The sequence below is a fragment of the Lates calcarifer genome, unplaced genomic scaffold (genome assembly GCF_001640805.2).
Source record: "Lates calcarifer isolate ASB-BC8 unplaced genomic scaffold, TLL_Latcal_v3 _unitig_5615_quiver_758, whole genome shotgun sequence".
NCBI classification, from domain to species: Eukaryota; Metazoa; Chordata; class Actinopteri; family Centropomidae; genus Lates; species Lates calcarifer.
The window spans coordinates 89,697-111,211 of NW_026117619.1; the positions used below are offsets into that span (position 1 = coordinate 89,697).

The 21,515-nt window shown below is 45.0% G+C and overlaps 1 pseudogene; it reads left to right on the forward strand.

The window, feature by feature from the left end:
• The first annotated feature begins 38 nt into the window (after positions 1-38).
• On the forward strand, positions 39-19,210 carry LOC108874807 (divergent protein kinase domain 1C-like; annotated as a pseudogene).
• Positions 19,211-21,515: the final 2,305 nt, after the last annotated feature.

A 21,515-nucleotide genomic window follows, 5' to 3' on the forward strand; every position in this document is an offset into this window, starting at 1 on the left:
TCTAAAGCTCTGACTCTTTTTTCTCTGTCACAGATCTTTGTCGTTGACATCAAGGACGTCTTTATCCGCTGTTCAGGATCCTTTTTTGTCAGAGATCAGAGCTGTAAAAAACTCCTCTGCTGCCACCAACAAAGTATTTTCTGACATCAGGGGAACTTTTCTGCATCTATTTTTCTTTAAAGATGCTCATTAAGAAGCTCCAGCTCTCTCTGAAGGATGTGTCAGGTTCTGGAGGAAGGACTTTCAGACGTTTTGAAGGTGTTTTTCTGTAAATGATTTTCAGGAACATTCTCCTCTGAGCTCGACGGTGAGACGACAGCAGGAGGTGACGTGAGGACGTACTGGAGCGATCTGCAGGGACAAAGATCTGTGTGTGTGTGTGTGTGTGTGTGCTGTGGGGAGTGTGTTTTCATATAAAATACAGACTCTGTGTTTGTGTGTGTGCACATTCTCATGTTTCCTTGCATGTGTGTGTGCAGCCGGTCGTGTATTTGAGTGTGTGTGTCCAGATGCCACACTGCAGCGCAGACGGGCCCAGACACCCACATCACACAGCGCGATGGCGACTCCGCTGCTTCTCAGTTATTTCCTGTTGCTCAACATTTGTTGACTCGCTGCGAGGAAAATAAATCAAGTTAAAGAAAGTTGGATTTTTAAAGACAAAATCTCAGCATGAAACACAAGATATTCCTGGTGGAAGTGCTGCAGAGCAGAGCTGGAGGTCAGACCGGTCCACTCTCTGGAACATGTTGCTCTGACTGGATGATTCTTTTATCGTAAACTATTTGGACTTCATTCATTCATCGCGTCCTTATTGTCCAAATAACGGAGCTTTGGGGGAAACAGAGAAAAAGCTCTGATGATTCAGATATTTTTCATTATTCTTGGATCTTGGATTTCCACTTTAACTGTCTGCAAAGGATCATGGGAGATATGAATGCACAGCCCAGTGAAAACTTGGTTCCTGACTGGTGAAGCAAGATGCTGATGATGGAATTTATTATCTTACTGACTAAAAATAACTCCTCTTCAGGCTATGACTTACATTTTTTGAGTCCAAAATGTTATTTCTTCAGCGAGTGTTTCTGAATCTGCAGCTCTGCAGCTTCTGTCTCTAGTTGGATCACTTTTTGGCAGACTGTTCAGCGAGTATTGAGAGGACCTCAGTCCCTTTCTGGCAGAGGAGGAATTTTTAGTGCGGCCACCATGCTCCCTGGAGGACTGGTGTCAGGTGGAGGGGGTCGCGGCGGCAGGCTGTGTCTGCTCCGGTGGCTGGGCCTCCGGCTGTGGTCCCGTCGGGGGACCCTGCTGTTCGCTCTGCTCTGGTTCGGCTCCTGGTTGTTCCTGAACGGCCTGGTTCTGGTCCACAGGACCATCATGTCCGACTACTGCACCGACGACAAGAGCAAGAGGATCCTGCAGAGACTGGTGAGTCAGACGATCAGCTGATCACTGATCAGTGGTTATTACACTGAGCAGAGAAGGTGATAAATGATGATTCAGAAATGTAGACACTGATTAACTGATTCACTTTAAATTAATCATATATAATGTTTACACTGAACCATACACAGGGTCAGTTTGCATCAGCGTAGTGGGATTGATTCTGGACTGATGCTCAGTCAACAGTCCTTACTCACATTAGCTCACACTCTGTGCACGTTATTCATGCACTACCTGCATTCTGGGCCTTGTATTATTTACTGAATCAAAACAAAACGTTGTGCTACGCTGTGCAGTGCCTACTATCAATTATCTGGTGTCCTTGAATGCATCACCAACCTAAAAACAGAAGATGTTTCTCTGTGATAGATTTGCTCTCTGCAGCAGATTTCGTGTCCCCTAAAACCAGCAGCAGCCTGGAACCAGTCAAAGAGCTGATGTATGATTTAGAAAATCATCTGCAGGAATGTGAACTAACTGCAGCTAATGGGACACAAACATGCAGAAGCCTCAGCGCTGTCCTCTAAAACCTCTGCAGTCTGCAGAGCTGTTTACAGCCCAAACACTCGTCTGTCTTTTCTTAAAGACTTTCTGCAGAGTATCTGTGGTCTGGAGGACAAACTGCAGCTCTCATCGACTGTTTCTGAATCGCGCCACCACTCATCTGTCAGACGGTTACAGTAAACAGGCAGGCGGGTGGAGATAAACGGCCAGAGGTCAATAGCTCTTAATGGCCCGCTGTCTTATCCGCTGCAGCATCTACTGGTGCACTGTGGGTAAACACTGATAACAAGACGCTCTCTTCTCTTTCTCTTGTTGGTCCAAAGCTCCAGTCGCTTCCTGCAGAGACGTTTCTATCACTCCTCCTCCACTCCTTCTTTGCTATAAATTGCGTTAATGACACGATGAACTCAGAGGTCAATGGATAATCAATCCTGTGTCAATCACTTCACTCAGTGTTCGTTACTGAAAACCACTGAGTCCTTCTTCAGCTTCGTTCACGTTTGTTCCTCTGTTTGTTCCTCAGCAACGAGCTGACCAATCCCAGCTCGACGCACATATCAAGAGTTAGTGTTACAGACACAGCACTTCCTGCTGCAGAAGGAGAAGAGGATCATGGGTAATACACATGAAAACCTCTGAACCTCTCAGGGCAACAGCAGAGGTAGTTTCCTCTCCTGGCTGCAGGGGGCGCTCCTGCTCACTGAAGTTACACTGTGTTGCTTTAACGATGAAATCTAAATCCAGCTTCTTTGTTGCTTTGGTCTGGAAACATCCTCCTCTGAATAAACGACGTCGTGGGCACATTTCAGCGTCGTGATGAAATATAGCAACTAACAAACACTGTTGTTGTTGTTGTTGTTGTTGTTGTTAGAGTAACCAATTAATCAAACTCAGAGAGGCAGAGAGAAATCCATTTTCCATCACACAGGCTGTGATGTCACCCTCCCTCCCTGTGATATGAGATCCAAAGAGGAAACTGATGAAATCCCAAATAAACACTCAGATCCAAAGTCAACAAATAGAGCCTGTTTGCTGAGCTAACACTGCACTGTAGCTCCATCACTCACATTGTTTGAAATCTTCTCCTCTGTTCTTGGATCTGCAGAGAACAGCTCTAGTAACATGTTAACTCAGAGGTTTTGAGTTTCCAGAAGCTAATTTGGCTCCTCAGTCTGCAGTAATGCAGGACAGATGCAGGTCTGCTGCATGAAGGACTCTCTCTCTGCACAGTTTGTCTTTTCTGCAAACCAGTTTCAAAGTGTAGAGATTTAACATCCAAACCTGAAGCTGTGTTCGCTGACTGACAGTTAATCCTGCTGTTGTTACTGCGAGTTACTGGATTACTGCTCAGATTTCTTGGCAGACGTGGTCCAGGCTTGTTTTAACTGCTTCAGGTGTTGTAGTAACCTGAACAAAAGTCTGTCAATCCTCTGCTTCTTTTCTCTCCTGTAAACTCAGCCTCCTCTTTCAAACCTTTCAATCTGCCTTTGAATCTGCAGATTAAACAGCGAGTGTGTTGAAACTCCTTTTCATCAGAGTACTTGATGCTTGTGTGGTACATAAACACAGAGGGACTGAGTGAAAGGCCAGCTCTGTGTTTGGATTACATGGAGCAATAAATCATGTGACAAAGACAGAGATCTGAGGTGAGGAAAAGAAACTCCACGAGGCTCATTCAAACATTTCCTCCCAAAAGAAAAACCTGAGTATAATCAGTTTTGAGGCGGTGACCCTGACATGAGCAGGTAAACAGCTCTGCCTCAGGTTTCATGAGTCTTTGTGATAATCAGTCTCTCTGATTAGAACGTGTCGAATGTAATAACAGTAACTGATTCTCTGTCCTGCTGTGCTGGGTCCCAGCAGAGGCTGGAAATTTCCCGACAGCTTACAAGAATCTGTCAGGACACACCTAAAGTCCTGAGCCAAGGTTCCTCTGAATCAGATCTCTGATGTGGTCCCCTGGTGGAAAAACAACTGACCAGTCACAGTTGTGTCAGCTTAGACTTTCAACATCCATGAGTGCGCTGTGCAGATGTCTGTGCACTGGACAGAGTACATTAACAACAACTCCGAGCCTGTGGTGTCCACAAGGGAGCAGAACTGAGGCTTTCATTGGAGGTCGTCCTCCGACAGTACGAGCTGCATTTATTTAAAATGGTGACAAAGTAAAATCAGCATTTAATTTGAAGCTTTCTGCATCAAACCACTGGACGTCTGATATATATGTTGCTGAGCTGTGTTCCTACATTATCCTAAATGCATCTCCAGTCTGAAACCTCCTCATGAATCTGAAGGAAAAACTGAGAGACGTCCTGAAAGTGCTGAGTATCATGGAGCTTTGTATTTGGATTATAATGATGGGTTTGAACATTCTTCTGGGATAAACTTTAATTAAATGACCATTAACTGGCCTTACAGGATAATTCTGGCTTATTACAACTTGGTTCAGCAGTCAGGTCACCGTAGTCCTCGATGAAACATCAGAGACCCTCAGTATGGATGTTTATATGTCCACTGTGTGTAAGACTGATGTCATGGGACAGAGATAAAAATACACTCTTGGGAAACTCTGCTGAGGGCTCATTCATCTCTGAGCTGAAAACAAACCGTCTTATTTTAGGCTCCAGCAGAGAAAATCATCCATGTTGATGGAGAAGCTGCAGATTTGTCTTGATGCCTAAATCAAAGTGCAGCGTCTGGTTTGAAACGATGTTCCTGCTGAGAACTAAACGTTGACTGACTACACTTTAACTCATAGACAGAACAATTATTTTGTGTATCGGCTTCATCACAAACACACCTTTCTCTCCTCTGTATTCCTCATCCATCCTGCTGTAGTATTCATTTTTCTTCTTTAGGAAACCAGCATCAAAGAGGAGTTGTATTCGCTCTGCTCTCTCCCTCTTTGCCCTGATGTCAATACGACAACATCAAACAGAGGTAGAATGTAAAATTCCCTATCAACTCAAACTGTATGCTGCATACGTCTCATTCACGCCAGGTTTCTGAGACAAAGATCTAAAAGCATAAAGTATATTGTATAGTTTTTGGAGGAGGGACTGATGTTACTGGATGAGTCAGGATATAATGGCTGGTTTTTCACTGCTGTTGCCACCAGGCTCCACTGACAGAATACCACTGCCTCCATCTGTTAGTGTGGTGGTTTCTGCTTAAACTAAAGGATCTTCCTCTTTGATAAGAAGCTCTGTCTCTGTAGGAATCCTCTCATCATGCTGTCAGACTCTGAGAAGAACAAGGTTCCTTTAAGAGAACTGATTGACAACATACTCAACATCCATTAAAGCTCACACAACTAACCTGATTGCTGTTAACTGGCGACTGTAGTAAGCTCATCAGATACCACCTGAAGCTGAAACCTCTCTCCAGCTGTGTGTTCATCCTCAGGCAGAGCAGTTAGCTCGTCTCTGATTCTGCCAGTTCACTCGAGGTCGACAGAGAAGAGGATTCATGCGTTAAAGCTGAAGTCTGTGTGAAAGGAAAGTTTCCTTCAGCCTCGACAGTGAAGCTGCTGATCTGTCATTTCATTTCAATTCATTTCACAGTTATAAATCCTGCTCTGGCTGAACAGAGCCTCTGGCCACCGGCTCGATGTCCCTGATGTTCACGGCTTAAACCGTGGTCATACATGGTGTAATTCATTCATATCAGACCAATCAGAGCACTTCCTGTCACAGTGGAGCAGCTCTAACTCTTTACAGTCTCTGCTCTTTGACTCTCTGCACACATGGTTTCTGTTGAAGCAGTAATGTATGTTTCTGGTGACTATTTATGGTCTAATGTTGATCTGCTTCATGGTCCAACCCTGTCCCTGCATGTCTCTGGCATTCCTCTGCCTATTTATGGCCTGACGCTACATTTTTTATGGCCTCCCTCTGTTTTTTAATGCTGCCTGGTTTGTTCCTTAACAAGGTCCTAAGAGAGACAGAGAGCAGTAAGTTTATGACCTGCTGCAAAATCAGTTGCTGTAATGTTTCAGATGTTTTCAGATTTTACAAGAAGAACTCATCAGTTGTAAAAGTTGTACAATCACTGCACAGACACGTCTTTACCTCAGAGAGGGCTTGTGACACTGTGTCGGCGGCGAGGCGAGATGACCTGAGCGTGATGGTCTCTCTGTCCCCTCAGGCAGAAAGACTTTACTCCATCCGGCCTCTGAGGAACGACACAAACACACTGTTTAGACGCTGGAGGTTGACAGAGCGTAACACTGCTGACGGCTAGAAAGAAATAAAACCAAACAGTTCCTGATGACAGTTTTGGTGTTGAAGTCAATGTTTACACAGTCCTTCATGTCCTGACTGAGTCTGACCACCCTCAGACCTCCAGAGCTGTAAACTCTCAGCGCTTCAGGACGTTTACAATCCTCCTTTTCTGTAGAAGTAAATATCAATTAGTAGAGGCAGCAAAATATCAAGTATTCAAAGTAAAAGTACTTGCTTGTTGTAAATGTGTGTTTTAAATTGACAGTTTAAAGTCACAAAAAGAGCAGAAATCAGTTTAATAATGTCAATCTTCCTCGTGTCCAGTCCAGTTTTGAAGAACTGGTACAGTAGTTGTGGCTGATGGATGGAGTCTCAGTCTTTGACCCTGACAGATTTACAGAGTCTGATTTTTTAACTGTGGCTCCACAGTTGAGTCAGAGCAGATGTTGAAGTCAGCAGCTGTTGGTAAATCATCTCAGACTGTGAGATAAATACACACAGTCGACAGGAGGACGACTCTCAGGTAAATCCTGGACCTGCGTTCTCCATCCAGGTGATTTACAGCTGCAGGTCACAGGTTTGATTTCAGGGAAATGAAAAGGTTTATTCTGTCGTGCGGCTGAAGGCTGAACTCCCCACAGAGAGAGATGAGAGCTCTTCTGCAGGAGCACATGAATGTTGTGTTTGATGAATGAGCCCGGCAGCGATTCATTACATCAATTGAAAAGAAGGACGGAAAAAATGTCTGGTTCTGCACTCTACACTGCAGTGCCATGCAGAGAGGCAGGCGGTGGATTTCTGTCTAAAATGATGCACAGTAAGTTGACAGGTGTTAGATAACATGACCTCAGCAGGTATAAAAACAACACTGACGACCGTCTGAGGTCGTTTTATCAAAATGAACTGACATCGAAAGAGATCAATCAAAAACTCATTTGGAAAATGATCAACTTGAATCCTAAAACACGAGTACAGTGCTTTAATAACAGAGACGTCTGGCTGAGTAAACACAGAGAAGATTAAAATGGAAAGTCATAATTAATATGGAGACAGGATGTTTCCTGCCAAAGTAAAAAGAATTAAAATCTCTCTCTCCTGCAGCCAAATCCTTAAATGTTTCTCCTCATAAATCAGTAAAACAAACTCCAGAAACTGATTTGTTATTCTGAAAATAGCTGCTCATCAGTCTGCTCACACACACTCAGAAACCTGAACAGATCTTCTGGGCAAACAATCAAGATTTTTTTTCCAGTCGTTGCCCGGGGCAACTGGCTGTCGGACAGGTCAGTCATGGGGTTTGTGTTCCCATAATGCACTGCAGTGCTGTGGCGTCAGAGGGTTGAGTCCGGCAATGTCAGCCAACACTGAGGTCACTGAGACACAGGTTACATGTGAGACTATTCTCCAGCCAAAACCTTATCAGTAAAACAGCAGCGCAGTTTAACCCTTTAACATCCACACTGGGATTTTATCAGTCACTGAAGCCACTGATCAGAAATATGTGACATCAAAAACTCAGACTTCCTCACATGTAGCTACGTGTCTTCACAGCTTCCACAGCAAATTCTGCGTCTCCACCTCTAAGAGGAAACAATCTGTCGGGTTTTTCCCTAACTTTTCCCTAACTTCCTCCTTTATGGATCATTCCCTTCAACAGGATGTGAAAGGGAGGAAATTACAGGACGCACACAGACACACACACTTAACCTCAGGCGATTTATACCACGTCCAGACAAATTTATCACGGCTACACTTCATATATTAAATTAGTGCAGCATTGATCACTGTCCTCTTATGTAATATCTGCACTTCAGTCTGTGTTTCTGAGGCTCCATCAGTCTTGCACCGTCAGCCTTTGTTGGCGTTTCACTTAGTTGTTGGTGTTATATTTGCATTAAGCTGAAGGTCATTACGTTCCTGCCCAGCAGCTGTCACTCATCCTGATGAGCTGTCATTTAGCCTGAGGCAGAAATCAAAGTCACAGGTTGCAGGTGGTTTAAAGCTGCTCTTCTTCTTTCACTGTGGTCAGAGGCCTCTGTACCCTCACTGTGTCAGTCAGCTGCTGTAACCTCTCCACCTGCTCGCTCGCTGTAATTTCCTCCAATAACAGCCAAACGCCGAGAAATGAGCAATCTGTCGTCTCCTGACTCCGACTGCTTGTCAAACTGCTGCTGTTACCAGGCAACAACAGTGTGCTGGATCGGAGCGTGCACCTTCTGCTGGAGTTAGAGTGTTTTTCTGTAAATTCAGCGGCCGTGTGCAGATCGAGCTGGAGACATACGGAGGTCAGACGTCAGATCTTCAGCACAGTTTGGATGCAGTCATGTTAATGTCTTAGTGACACATCACTTGGTGAACTCGTGTTGTTATTTCCTAACTCTACAAAAATCAAATGCCACAGTTCAGATTAGTTGGTGGTTCAGAGGTAATTGTAACAGATGTCATGTCAGCTGTTACTGTCAGTCTGAGTTTACACTCGTCTGTTTTTCATCGAGCTGGATTCTGGTCACATTCTGGAAAAATTACACACATTTATTTAGAAAGAAAAGAAGTGCAGGCTTTATTGAGTCTATATCCGTCGGGGGAAATACAAACCACCGGCCGGCAAACTATTGGCCTGGAAGATGGGTGGAAGTCTCCAGAACTGTTTGGTCTGTGAAACTGCTCCAATAAAATGAACATTAAAGTTCAAACTGGACATAATAACAGCACTTGAGTTCATGTGCTTTTGTCAGTTTCCTCCTCTGCTCCGTTCAGCTCAGGGAAAACTGTTATCAGTAGAAACCGTCCAAATACCCCCGTGGTTTCTTGATCTGTATTCAGCCTCGTCTGCCGCACGGAGAGAAGAAGAAAGTGTGGGAGAAGAGAAGGTCAGAGAGGGACAGAGAGTGAGAGGAGAGAGGACAGATAAGAAGAGAAGCAGAGACACTTAAAAGAGAGAGCAGCGGTGTTTGAGATGGGAGCTGCATACCAACGAGGAGGCCTGCAGGGTCACAACAAAGCTGTTTGAACAGCGTCAACAAGGCTGAGTCTCTGCTATTCTCTCTGAAGCCACCACTGACCCCAAAACAAAACTAACGACGCCGCCTCTGAGCCGCCAGTTCAAACTGCAGCTCTGCTTCTGAACATCGTGTTACACTCGGATCACATCAGAAAATATCCAACCTAACAAGTTTTTCAATCTGTGAGAAGCATTTTTCATCTGGTCCTCAGTCCTGTCATTATTCCTACGACCACAAGAAGTCACCCGACAATAAAACCTAACTATGGATTGGACTACGCTGCACAGACGACCTGTGGGCTCACTCTGTACAGCTAGCATCGCAGCCAGTGCTGCTAAGAACGTGTTTCTCAGTGATGGTGTTACTGCTGTTCCATGTGGAAACTGAGCTGTGTGACGAGCGTTAACCACAGAGCAGATAGACATCGTTTTCACACACTCCTCAGAATCAGCCTTTTGTTTGCAGCCACTGCAGGTGTGTGTGTGTGGTCTCTGTCGGTGTGAGTCCACATTTGCATGCGCCCCGTCTCTTGGTCACGCTCTCTTTAAGCTCGGTCTGAGAGCCCGAGTTTGTCTCCGTGAGGGTGAATGTGTGTTTTGACAGGTTTTGAAGCCGGCGGCCAAAACACGACTCAGCAACAAAGCGGCTTCAGCTCGCTGATTGCATCATTGTGTCAAACTATTATACGGCTCATGGAATATTCAGCCTCGCTATAGGACGCTAAAACAACAGTGTGTATGAATGAGAGCTGCTCTGTGTGAGGTGTGTTACTGTGGGAGTCGGTTTTTATGTGGAACAGCTTTGGCTTTTTGCAGGAAAAGTTGTTTTTTAATGATACATGTAATTTTTCTGCTGCTCAATGTTTTTTAAAGTTTATTTTCCATCATTTTAGATTGATTTCCTTCTTTCCAGGCTTTCAGCAGCATCCCTGCAACTCTGACAGGAAACACCAGAGTTATCCTTCGATAAAACGCAGGAAAACACACCTGCAGAGGTTCAACGTAAAACTGAAAAACTGAGTATCAGACAGTGACATTTTCATGCTACAATAAATTTGACAAAAAAAGACGCTAAAGACAAGAAAAAAAGAAAACGTCAAGTCGCTGCACGTTGATTTTCATCAAAGAAAATCAGCCAAAAAACTGATGGTGTGTTTTGGAAAATTGAGGCCAGTGATGGAAATTATCTGCAATTTGTACTCTGAGGAGCGAAGCAGGCAAAACAACTTTAATGCTCCTTTAATCGCTGAGAGTCGGTTAAATGTGAGTTTGGAAACAGTCTGATCGATGTGTGCCTTTCTAGTTTGGTACGTCAATATCTTTAATATCTTACTGGTATTTCGTTACCAAACATGGTCTCATCTCATCTTTTCCTCTGCTCATAATACTGCAGTACTAAATATACTCCCATTTGGTTTCTGCTGCTGTATTTTATTCCTGCTGTTACTGCACAGCCTGCAGACACGTTTCTTTAATCTCCATTATTCTGTATTTTTCTAACACAAAGCGATGCCTGCAGGCAGAGATGGCAGCCACATGTTCTGTGGCTAAATGATGTTATTTGTGTATTGTATGTGTGTGTGTTTGAGATCCAGGCTTGTTGGCAGCGCTCTGGCAGTGTGTGAGGAGTTTATGCCTTCAGGTTCCTGATAGCTGAGTCTCAACATGCTGCTCGAGCGCAGCCACTTAGTTCAGTTAAAACCCACAGAGAGACACTGACTGTTGTTCTTCACTGTGACCATGTCGGTGCCCAGCGTCATGCTTTAATGATGACTGATTTATCAGTCAGACCAGGCCGCAGCATCAAGGTGCTGAGCGTCTGCAGCAGCTCAGTCACACTGACTGTTTGGACTCTGCAGCAGAGGCAGCTCCAAAAGATGCAGAACGACAGCACAGAACTAGAGACGGACGGCCACAGCGAGTGTATGAGCGATTACCTGTGAGCCACGTTTCAGTCACTGTTTCAAACTTTATCTGTCGTCTAACGACAGAAACAGAGAAACATAAAGTGAGCACAGAGCAGGAGAGTCTCAAACAAACTGACTGACAGCAGGCAGAATGAAAATAACAAAGACACAACAGGTTAGAACCACACTCTCCATTCTGTCTTATTCAACCGTCATGTGACCGACTCTGGTCATCTCGACTCATCGAGTGATGAGTGAAATATCACGTGGTCTGATCTCAGATGTAGAAACAAATGAGCCGGCCTTTCTCCTCCTCCTCAAACGACTCCTCTCTCTTTGCTCCTCTGTGAACAAACCATTTCTTCTCCTCTCTGCTCCACCTTCGTGTTCCAGCACACTTAAACAGGCTGAAATGTGTGTGAGAGCTGCTGTTTATCAGCTGACAGATGAGCGCGGTCGCCCACTAACCAGCCGCAGCGTTTAGTGCTTCATTAAGTCAACAGCTGTAAAAAACAGTCACCTGCTCGTCAGCTCATTATGGAGGCTAACCGCTGCCAAAACGCCCGGTGCAGGGTCGATGTGTGTGTGTTTAAAGGAGCGGGGTGTCTATGAGTGTGTGTGTGAGTGTGTGTGGTGGGTGTTCATTAGCAGAGAAACAGTGCTGCACACTGTGTTGTGGCCTGCGGCTGTGGACTCACCAGCTGTGAGATCAGCCTACACTTCCAGTGAACTAACCCCGAGGTCAACCGGTCCACCCACGCTGTGTGTGTGTGTGAGTGAGTGTGTGTGTGTGAATACAAGCCATTCAGCCCACACCTCATACGTCCCACAGGCTGTAAAAAAATCACACTATTGTTCCTGAAGCTCTCGTCCTGCTCAGCACAACTACAGTGTTGATTTACTCTGCAGGCTTGTGGCGACACTGTACATTACTGCACTTGACCTCTGACCTCCTGTCACCAGTCATAAATCACTCACTGTTTAAGCGCAGGGTCACAATGACAGCAATGCTTTTTACTTAATGTAATTCCTTATTGATCCACATGGGAAACTTCCTTTGCTCTCGCCCTGCTGTGTCTCACTCACTACCAGACTCCATAGAGAAAAACAGGGATTTAACCAGGAGCTGCTGGAATACCACTGCCTCCATCTGTTAGTGTGTCTGTGTTACTGTGTGACTTTCAGTGGTGGAAGAAGTAATCAGATACTTTACTGGAGTAAAAGTACCACACAGTAACACAGACACACTAACAGATGGAGGCAGTGGTATTCCAGCAGCTCCTGAGTTCTGCTCTGTAAAATCCCTGGTTTTGTGAATGGAGTCTGGTATTGATATAAAGTGATGTTTCTGGTAAAAACTAAGACAACTAAAATAATGGTTGTTATTTTGACATCTCCACTTCAACAACTTTAGGCCATGCTGAAAGCAGTCTCAGTTTTTACACTCCCAGAAAATATCTTTAAGTAGAGTTTCCAGTTGCTTCAGGCTCCTAATTCCTGAAAAACCTTAACAACTTCAGCAAGTTCAGACAAAAACTTTTCAGTAGTTTTCTACACAAACCACTCGACCTTTGTTTCTTGCTCTGCTGCTGCTCGCTCAGTCGGCCGAGGCCTCAACACAGGAATGTCATTAAGGCGTTTTAATGTTCCTCGTGTGCTCGGATCTTTACCATTATGGAATGTAATGGTGAGAGCGGGACAACAAAGACCGCCTTTCACTGCCAACGAGAGCGTCCGAAACGTCTCAGCTTTCTCCGACCGCTCGCTGACTTCAGAGGAAAAACTCTCTGATGAGTTAAAGAGAAACATTTCTACTGAAGGAAAAGTGAAGAGGGATTCACACACTCAGGTATCAACTGTAAACATACATGAATCTCCAGCTCTGGTTTCACATGGAGTGAGGAGGGAAAGACAAAGGAGAGAAATAAAGAAGGGAAACAGGAAGAAATGACAGGAAGGGGTGAAGGAGAAAGACACCAAAGAAGGAGGGACAGGAGAAAAAGAACAGAAAGAAGAAAAAGTGCTAAAATGTGGAAAGAAACAAAAAAGTGTTCAATAGGAATAAAAAGAAAAAAAAAGACAAGTACAGAGAGAAAAGAAAGAAGGAATGAGAATGAGGAAAGGTAGGAAACAAGAAAAAAGAGAGATAAGAAAAGGTGAGAAGAAAAAAGAAAATGAAGAAGAAAATGGTGAAAGAAGAGATGAAGAGAAAGAAAAGGTTAGAAAGAAAGGAGGGAAACAGCAAGACCAGATGGAGGGGAAAAAAGAAAAGGTAGGAAAGTTGAAAGAAAGAAAACAAAAAAGGAAATTTGGAAGAACATCTGAAAGAAAAGAGGACAAGAGAAGTAAGAAGGAGAGAAGGAAAGAAGTGAAACAGAGGGAAAGAAAGAAAGAAAGAAAGAAAGAAAGAAAGAAAGAAAGAAAGACGATATTATGTTTGGAGAGAAGAAGTAAAAGAATGAAGTAAGGAAAAGACAACAGTCACTGAGCTCGGTGTTGAATTGTGAATCTGTAAATGAACCTCAGCTGCACAGGAATGATGATATTTTTTAAGTAAAAAAAAGTCAGCTTGATATTTCAAACCATATTCGTTCCCTCTGTGTTCACGTTGGCAGACAGACCCAAAGTTCATCAGCAGATCTTAATGTTTCAGTCTGGAGCTCATTTGCTTCCTGTACCCATTTGTTTCTGTCGTTAGCTCGAGGGGAGTCGGCCAAATAAACACTCTGGACAGCTCCGCCGCTCACTGGCACGAACCCACTGCTCTGAAACTTGGCACCAACATCAACGGGACGAGATTCAGACGACAGCGACTGACAGGGTTTTAATTGAATCCATGCTGTTCGTTTGGACTCGGGCGCTCGCTGCTGTTCACACTGAGAAACAGACAGACTGTGTTTACTGTCGGAGCTGGAAGCCTCCTAAACAGCCACCGGGTGAATGTGAACATCTGTCCACATGCAGACACACACCTGCTGCGTCTCCAATCAGGAGCTGGACTCTCTACGTCCACATTTCCAGACCAATACGTCATGACAAGCCTCACAACTGCCGGTCCAGAAAACAGGAGATCCCATTTTGCTGTCATCACAGGGAGAGGTGGGAATTAAACCAAGAGACAGAGAGTCAAACCTGGTCCTCCCCCTCATCATCTCTCATGTCGACCCAGAATAAACCTCCAGAAATCAGAGAGAAAAGAAGCTGCAGAACTTCATTCAAAATCCTGCTGTTTTAAAGTTCTCTTCAGTATCACGTTAATCCAGTGGCAGCTGTCTGTACATCAGTGGATCCACTGCCAACAGGAGCTGATCACTGATAATTCAGCTGCTTTTAAAGGAGAATTTGACACAAATAGTAAAAAATAAAGTAAAAGTAAAAACACAGGCGAAGAAAGAGAAAACCAGTACCACCAACCACTGATAACCATCAGGAGCTTCAGTCCAACATGTTTTCAAAAGCTGTTGAGTGATTAAACAAGACAGTCCACCACAGACTGCTACAAAGACAATAAAATGTCTAATCTTTTTTAGTTTATGAACACACATGCATCCTCTAAATACATTTCCCCTTTACGCACACACACACACACAGCAGGAGGCTGAAGCTGATCCTCTCCAAACAGCGCGGTGGGAAAGCGTACAGGCTGCAGGGCTGAGGAGGGAAGAAGCAGCTGGAGAGTGTGATGTGATGCAAGGCGGAGGAAATCCAGGGAATTAGTGTGGATATGTGAAAGCTGCAGAGCTCACAGCAGAGAGAATTCCTCCGCTCAGAGGAAAAAAGGAGTCGTGTCCTACAGCATGTTCCAGCAGACAAGACACTTCCACATGAAAATATCTCAAGTTGAAGCAATAAATGTAAGAGCCACAACCATCAGTGTGAAGCCTGAGGAGGTTGTGTTTAGAGCTGTGAGCTGAAATACAGATGTAAAGTTGGCAACAGGAAGAAAAGTTTAAATTACATCAGTGTCCCTTTGAGTTTAAGTACAAATCAAAAGGATGCTGAGGCTTGGCAGTGTAACCAGCGTTCACCTCTGATAACCAGGAAACTGACGCAGAGAGTTAGAAACAGTTTGGTGTTTGGTACAGACACAGCACTTCCTGCTGCAGAAGAAGAAGGGGATCGTGGGTAATATGTTTCAGCTCAGTTAAAATCACCCAGTGCCCAGCAGACAGCAGTGCTTATCAGTGCACTGTGATGTGAGACAGAGGGAAGTATTATTCAACAGGGAGAAGGGGGAGGCAGTAATGGCAGAGTCTCCTCTGGCTGTCAACACCTCCCCTCCCACTCCTGTTGAGTCCATCAACACATACAGCCCGAGATAAGGAGAAACACTTCCAGGTTTTTATCTGAGGGAGGAGAGCGATCCAACCAGAGACAGGTGAGCGGTGAATCTCAGGTGCTCAGGGAGTTTCCTGAATCAGCCTCCAGCTGCAGCGTTTCACCTGAGATCTGCTTCCTGAACTCTGAAGACAAACAATAAGGAAAAAGATCATGTAAACTGAATCATTGATGAGGTGTTCTAAAACCACATCAAGCACCATCTGTGACTCCTGCTGGATCTCCTCCACTGTTTCAACTCTAAATCTCAGGAAGCCAAATCCAGAGAGCAGAGCAGCTGGGGAGCCGTGATTGTGCTGGTGCAGCCAAAAAACCACGAGCGGGCACCAAAACCAAGACTGTGGGAAGACAAAAGCCTGATGTGTAACATGGCCGTCAGTGGTGCTGCTATCTGCAGCTCTTTATTCATTTCCCACAGTTCACCAGGAACCAGCTGATCCTCGTGTGAACAGATCAGGTCCAGCTGGCAGAATGTGTCAGTCTGAGAAACACAGCACTTTGAAATGTTAACATTGACGCTCGTCCAGATTTATAGACCATCTGCAGATGTTTACACGGCAGGAAACAGATGAAGGGCTAAATCTTCACATTATCTAAACTGTCCCCTTCAACATATCAACTGTCTGATGGTGAAAAGACCAGAGGTCGTCCATCATCAGTCTGCTCTATTTCTGTCTTTCTCAGGACATTAACGTTCTCTGTCTGTCTGCTCTGTCTGTCTTTCTGTTTTCTTTGTCTCGTCTGTATCGCTGTCTGTCTGTCTGTCCTGTCTGCCTGTCTGTCTTCTGTCTGACTGTCTGTCTGTCTGCCTGTCTGTCTCTGTCTGTCTGTCTGTCTGCCTGTCTGATGTCTGTCTTTCTGTCTGCTCTGTCTGCCTGTCTGTCTTTCTGTCTGCTGTCTGTCTGCCTGTCTGTCTGTCTGTCTGTTTTCTGTCTGTCTGTCTGTCTGCTGCTGTTCCTGTCTGCTGTCTTTCTGTCTGACTGTCTGTCTGTCTGCCTGCCTGTCTTCTGTCTGCCTGCCTGCCTGTCTGCTCTGTCTGTCTGTCTTCTGTCTGTCTGTCTGTCTGCCTGCTGTCTCCTGTCTGCCTGTCTTTCTGTCTGCCTGTCCTGTCTGCCTGTCTCCCTGTCTGTCTGTCTGTCTGTCTGCCTGCTGTCTCCCTGTCCCTGTCTGTCTGTCTGTCTGCCTGTCTGTCTGTCTGTCTGTCTGTCTGTCTGTCTGTCTGCTCTGTCTCCCTGTCTGCCTGTCTTTCTGTCTGACTGTCTGTCTGTCTGCTGCTGTCTTTCTGTCTGCTGCTGCTGTCTGTCTGTCTGTCTGTCTGTCTGTCTGTCTTTCTGCCTGTCTTCTGTCTGCTGCTGTCTCCTGTCTGCCTGTTTTCTGTCTGTCTCCTGCTGCTGTCTGTCTGTCTGTCTGTCTGTCTTTCTGTCTGACTGTCTGTCTGTCTGCTGCTGTCTTTCTGTCTGCCTGTCTGTCTGCCTGTTCCTGTCTGTCTGTCTGTCTGCTGCTTCTCCTGTCTCCTGTCTGTCTGTCTGTCTGCCTGCCTGTCTCCCTGTCCCTGTCTGTCTGTCTGCTGTCTGTCTGTCTGCTGTCTGTCTGTCTGTCTGCCTGTCTGTCTGTTGCTGTCTGTCTGTCTGTCTGTCTGCCTGTCTGCCTGTCTGTCTGTCTGTCTGTCTGTCTGTCTGTCTGCTGCCTGTCTGCCTGTCTGTCTGTCTGCCTGTCTCCCTGTCTGCCTGTCTGTCTGTCTGTCTGCCTGTCTTTATGTAGAGTAACTGTGGAGATCAGTGATTTCAATCCTTTTAAAACTGAGTTTCCTTTTCTGTATCTCTACACGTTCTTTTTTCTTTCTGGCTGGTATAAACTGACAGTGACCGTCCAGCAGGTGTGTGTGTGTGTGTGTGTGTGTGTTTAGTCTCTGAGCTCCTCACTGACTGATGTTTGTGTTGGAATGTGGGCAGAGCGAGGATTAGCGGGGTAATCCTCGACCAGAACCAGGTTAATCCTGCACCTCGTCCCTCACAGCCCTGGACACTGAGCTGTTGAGACAGAACGCAGGGCTCAGGCTCGGTGCCGCTTTCTCAGGTAAAGAGAAAGAAAACAGACGGAAGAAGGCGGAGAGAAGGATAAATGATACCAAGATACCAACTAATCTGTTTATAGAGAGAAGTGACCTTATGAAGGATCAGCCAGAGCAGAAACAAGACTTGGTAAAAACCTGTGTATGTGTGTGTGGCTGGGTGTTAACTCACCACAACATCAGTTTTCACTTCAGCTCTCAGCAGAACTCTGCAAACACCTGACACCTGAGTGAAGGCAGGTTCAGTTCACACAAAATTTCTGATGTAAAAAGTCCAACAGCCTCCACCCACACAGACTGAGTAACAGTGTCCTCTGTTTTAACGACCTCTCACCTCTGCTCAGTGTCTGGAGTTCGGCGAGGGCTCGGTGACGGGGGACATGTGCGAGGACCTGTGCGTGCACGGCCTGGTCGAGTACAAGCGCTGCCTCTACTACGAGAACGGGAAGAAGGTGATCGAGGCGCGCTGGAGAGGAACCCCATCATCCTCAAGTCCAAACTGGAGAACTTCTCCTCCTACGAGCCGCTGGGAATACTGGACTACCAGGTGACGCCTTTTACTTTTTATCCAAATCAGAGTAAACAGTACAGAAGTATTTACAGTAATCTGTGGTCAACAGGACACAGCAGAGGAGCTCTCTCCTGTCGATGTGGTTTTCTACGCCACTCTGGAAGTAAGTCAGATCAGCACATAGCAAAATCACACCTGTTCTGTGTATCAGAGTTTACAGCGGCAGATTCATTTCCCTCTGATCTCAGGTACGAAACTCTCTGGGGCTGGCTGAGGAGAACGAGGACGAGGAAGGAGGAGGAGGAGGAGGAGGAAGTAACAGCTCTCTGGCCAAACTTTGGGGAAAGAAACTGAAAACAGAGACAAAGGTTACTCCAGAGCAGAGCTGGCCTCCCTCTGGTCCCTGCTGCAGCAGGAGGAGTACACCTTCCTCAGGTACGACAAGAGTCAGACAGGGAATAACTACTCCTGAAATATCCTGAAATCCTGAGGAGTACATTTACAGAAATGAAAATATATTGGCTCATTAAATGTGGATATTTTGGCCTTGAGATACAAACTTGAGGGTGTCATCAAAATAATTAGGATTCATCCTCTGGAGACCTTGAATATTAACAGCCATAGAACCATTTTCCCTGCATCTCCTTCCAAAAATGTAACCTGAAGTCTTATCCTCAAGTTTTTGTGGATCAGAGAGGATGAGAGTAAAGGTTTGTCTTCAGGTGGAGGGCACAGATGCTCAGACACCATGAGGCTGGAGGCCAAACCTCCACAGAGTGGTGAGGCGAGCTGAGCTGTGCTGCTGCTGGAGGCTGCAGACAGAGCTGCACTGACAAATGGAGTCCAGGAACAAGGCATATACACAAAGACATATATTTATTTGTTCCTACCTCTGTTCTCCAGAGTCCTGCAGGATCTCAGTACCCACGTGGCCAAGGTGTTGGGCTCCTGCGGTCATTTCTACGCCGTGGAGTACCTGTCTGCGGGACACGCCTGGGACCAGAACATCTTCTCCTGGAGGAGGTGGCTGTCTCGGGGTTGCAGGGTCAGGACCGAGACGGAGCCCGCGGGAGGTGGACCACCAGGGAGATGGTGCACCGCATCGCGCTGAGCTTCCTGGACATGGTGTGGCACTTTGACAACGACTTCACCCACAAGCTGCACCTGTGCGACATCAAACCGGAGAACTTCGCCATCAGAAAGGACCTGACGGTGAGTTTTCATCTACATCTCCACAGCTCACAATGAAAAGCACCAAGTGAGCCTGAGTGGCCTTAATGCCTTCCTGAGAATCTAATGAACATAAAGAGGATAAAAGCAAAGAGCAGAGAGCGCTGGCAGAGAAGAGATAAAAGGCTTTTTTAAAAAGCTATCAGAGAGAGTAGAGATGAAAATCACAGAGTGGACGGTGGAATACGTGAGGTTTTTCTTGAAGAGATGTTTTGTCAGCTGAAAGTAGAAGATGTGACCTGCTGCTGGGAGGGAGAAGGTCACTCTGCATCTGCTGCCAACACAAACACACACACACACATCTTTGTACCTTTCAAAAACAACCTAAGTATTGTGTAGCTTTGAGTCACCCTCACTCTGCATCTGCTGCCAACACACACACACACACACACACATCTTTGTTTACCTTTCAAACAACCTAAGTATTGTTAGTAGCTTTGCAGTTCAGGAAGAACCCTTCACCTTAAACTTCTGTTTTTTAACCTTATTTTCCACGTTAGAGTCCGTCCTCTAAAGTTCTTGTTTTTTGTCTCTGACAGACTCAGATTGTTCTTCTCAGAGTCTGACAACATGATGAGAGGATTCCTACAGAGACAGAGCTTTTTTATCAAAGAGGAAGATCCTTTAGTTTAACCAGAAACATCTCTATATATCTCTACCAGACTCCATAGAGAAAAACAGGGATTTAACCAGGAGCTGCTGGAATACCACTGCCTCCATCTGTTAGTGTGTCTGTGTTACTGTGAGACTTTCAGTGGTGGAAGAAAGTAATCAGATACTTTACTGGAGTAAAAGTACCACACAGTAACACAGACAGTTATTGTATCTAACTCCTAATCTCCAGCCATGACACCGTCACTCTGCTTCTTCAGATGAAAGAAATGTTTGTTGTTAATCTTTAATCTTTGTGGTTGGGACTGAGAACAAAGCAGCTGGTGTAGGTTTTGAAAGGACTTCACTACAACTGGATGTTTGTTTAAAAAGACTGAAGAGCTGGTGATTAAAACAGTTTCCTCTGAGGTGCAGCCAAACATTGTTATCAGAAAGCCACTATTAATCACTTTGTAATCAAACTTCTAAAACTGATTCATTCATCCTTATTATTCATCTGCAAAATGAAAACAAAAAGTTGAAGCTTAATTTAGCTCTTAAAATAAATCTAAGGAGCCTGACAAATAAAAATGGCCGTGCATTCTTCTGTGTTTTCCTTCAGTTAAATAAGTGTTGATGCATCGTGGGCAGAGCAGCACTGAGAAAGTAAAGCAAAGGTCTTTTCCCATCGTTATCAGATGGTTTCAGGGTTTATGCAGCAGACTGAGCCATGCTCTCATTAATCCAACACTTTGTGTGTCAGGTCTGTGCTGGGCTCCGGCCAACGACAACAATCACAACTGAAACTATTTTATCTTTCACACGTCTGGATGATGATTACTGGGAAAAAAGCTGTTAATAGAAAAGAAAAGACAAATAAATCCAGGTCCAGATGTGGCTCATTACTGATCTGGTAGTATGAGCAGGATTAGTGTTTTTCCAATAAAAGTGCTGACGGGGAACAGATTTAACAACTCACTGTTTATAACGCCAACACTGTAAATGTTGCATATAAAACAAGAACTCCCAGAATGTTTACCATGAAAACAGAGGGAGGTTCTTCTGCAGCAGCTTCTGCACAGCGCTCATGTTTATTTCATGCAGGTATTTTATAGACACATTAAACAGGAGGATTAGACTTAAAGGCTTCTCGTCCTCTCTAAAAGTAAAAATCAGGAACAACAGCTTCCACTGCAGTTGTAATGAATCATTGTATTTTAGATTTATAAGCACAGGTTTGGTGATATTCTGTATTTTTCTCCTTGTTAACAAACCTACTAACAGGTACTGTGTGTATCACAGCCTCACATCAGAGAGTATTAATCCGCCACTGAAAATAGTCCCAAACAAATGTTATTTCTTTCTATTATTTGCTTGATGAAAAACTAGAGTGAGCAGCTCATTTTTTAAAGAAATGAAACCAGCTAATGCTCAAGTCCAGGACTCAACTTTGACTCTTCAGTCTTTGTGATTTGGACTCAAACATCTTCCGACAGGGAAATTAGAAAGTGTTGGTTTGAGTCCGAGATGGAGACACGCAGTGTAAGAAAAACACAGCAGCAGAGACACAACAGAGACAAAAATGAGCCTGAGGCTGAGGTCTCACCTGTTGGCAGGTTGGCTTCAGGTCCCAGTAAACCACATTCGATTCACTTCAACAGCAGCCACTAAAAACAAGACACACATTTTAAATACA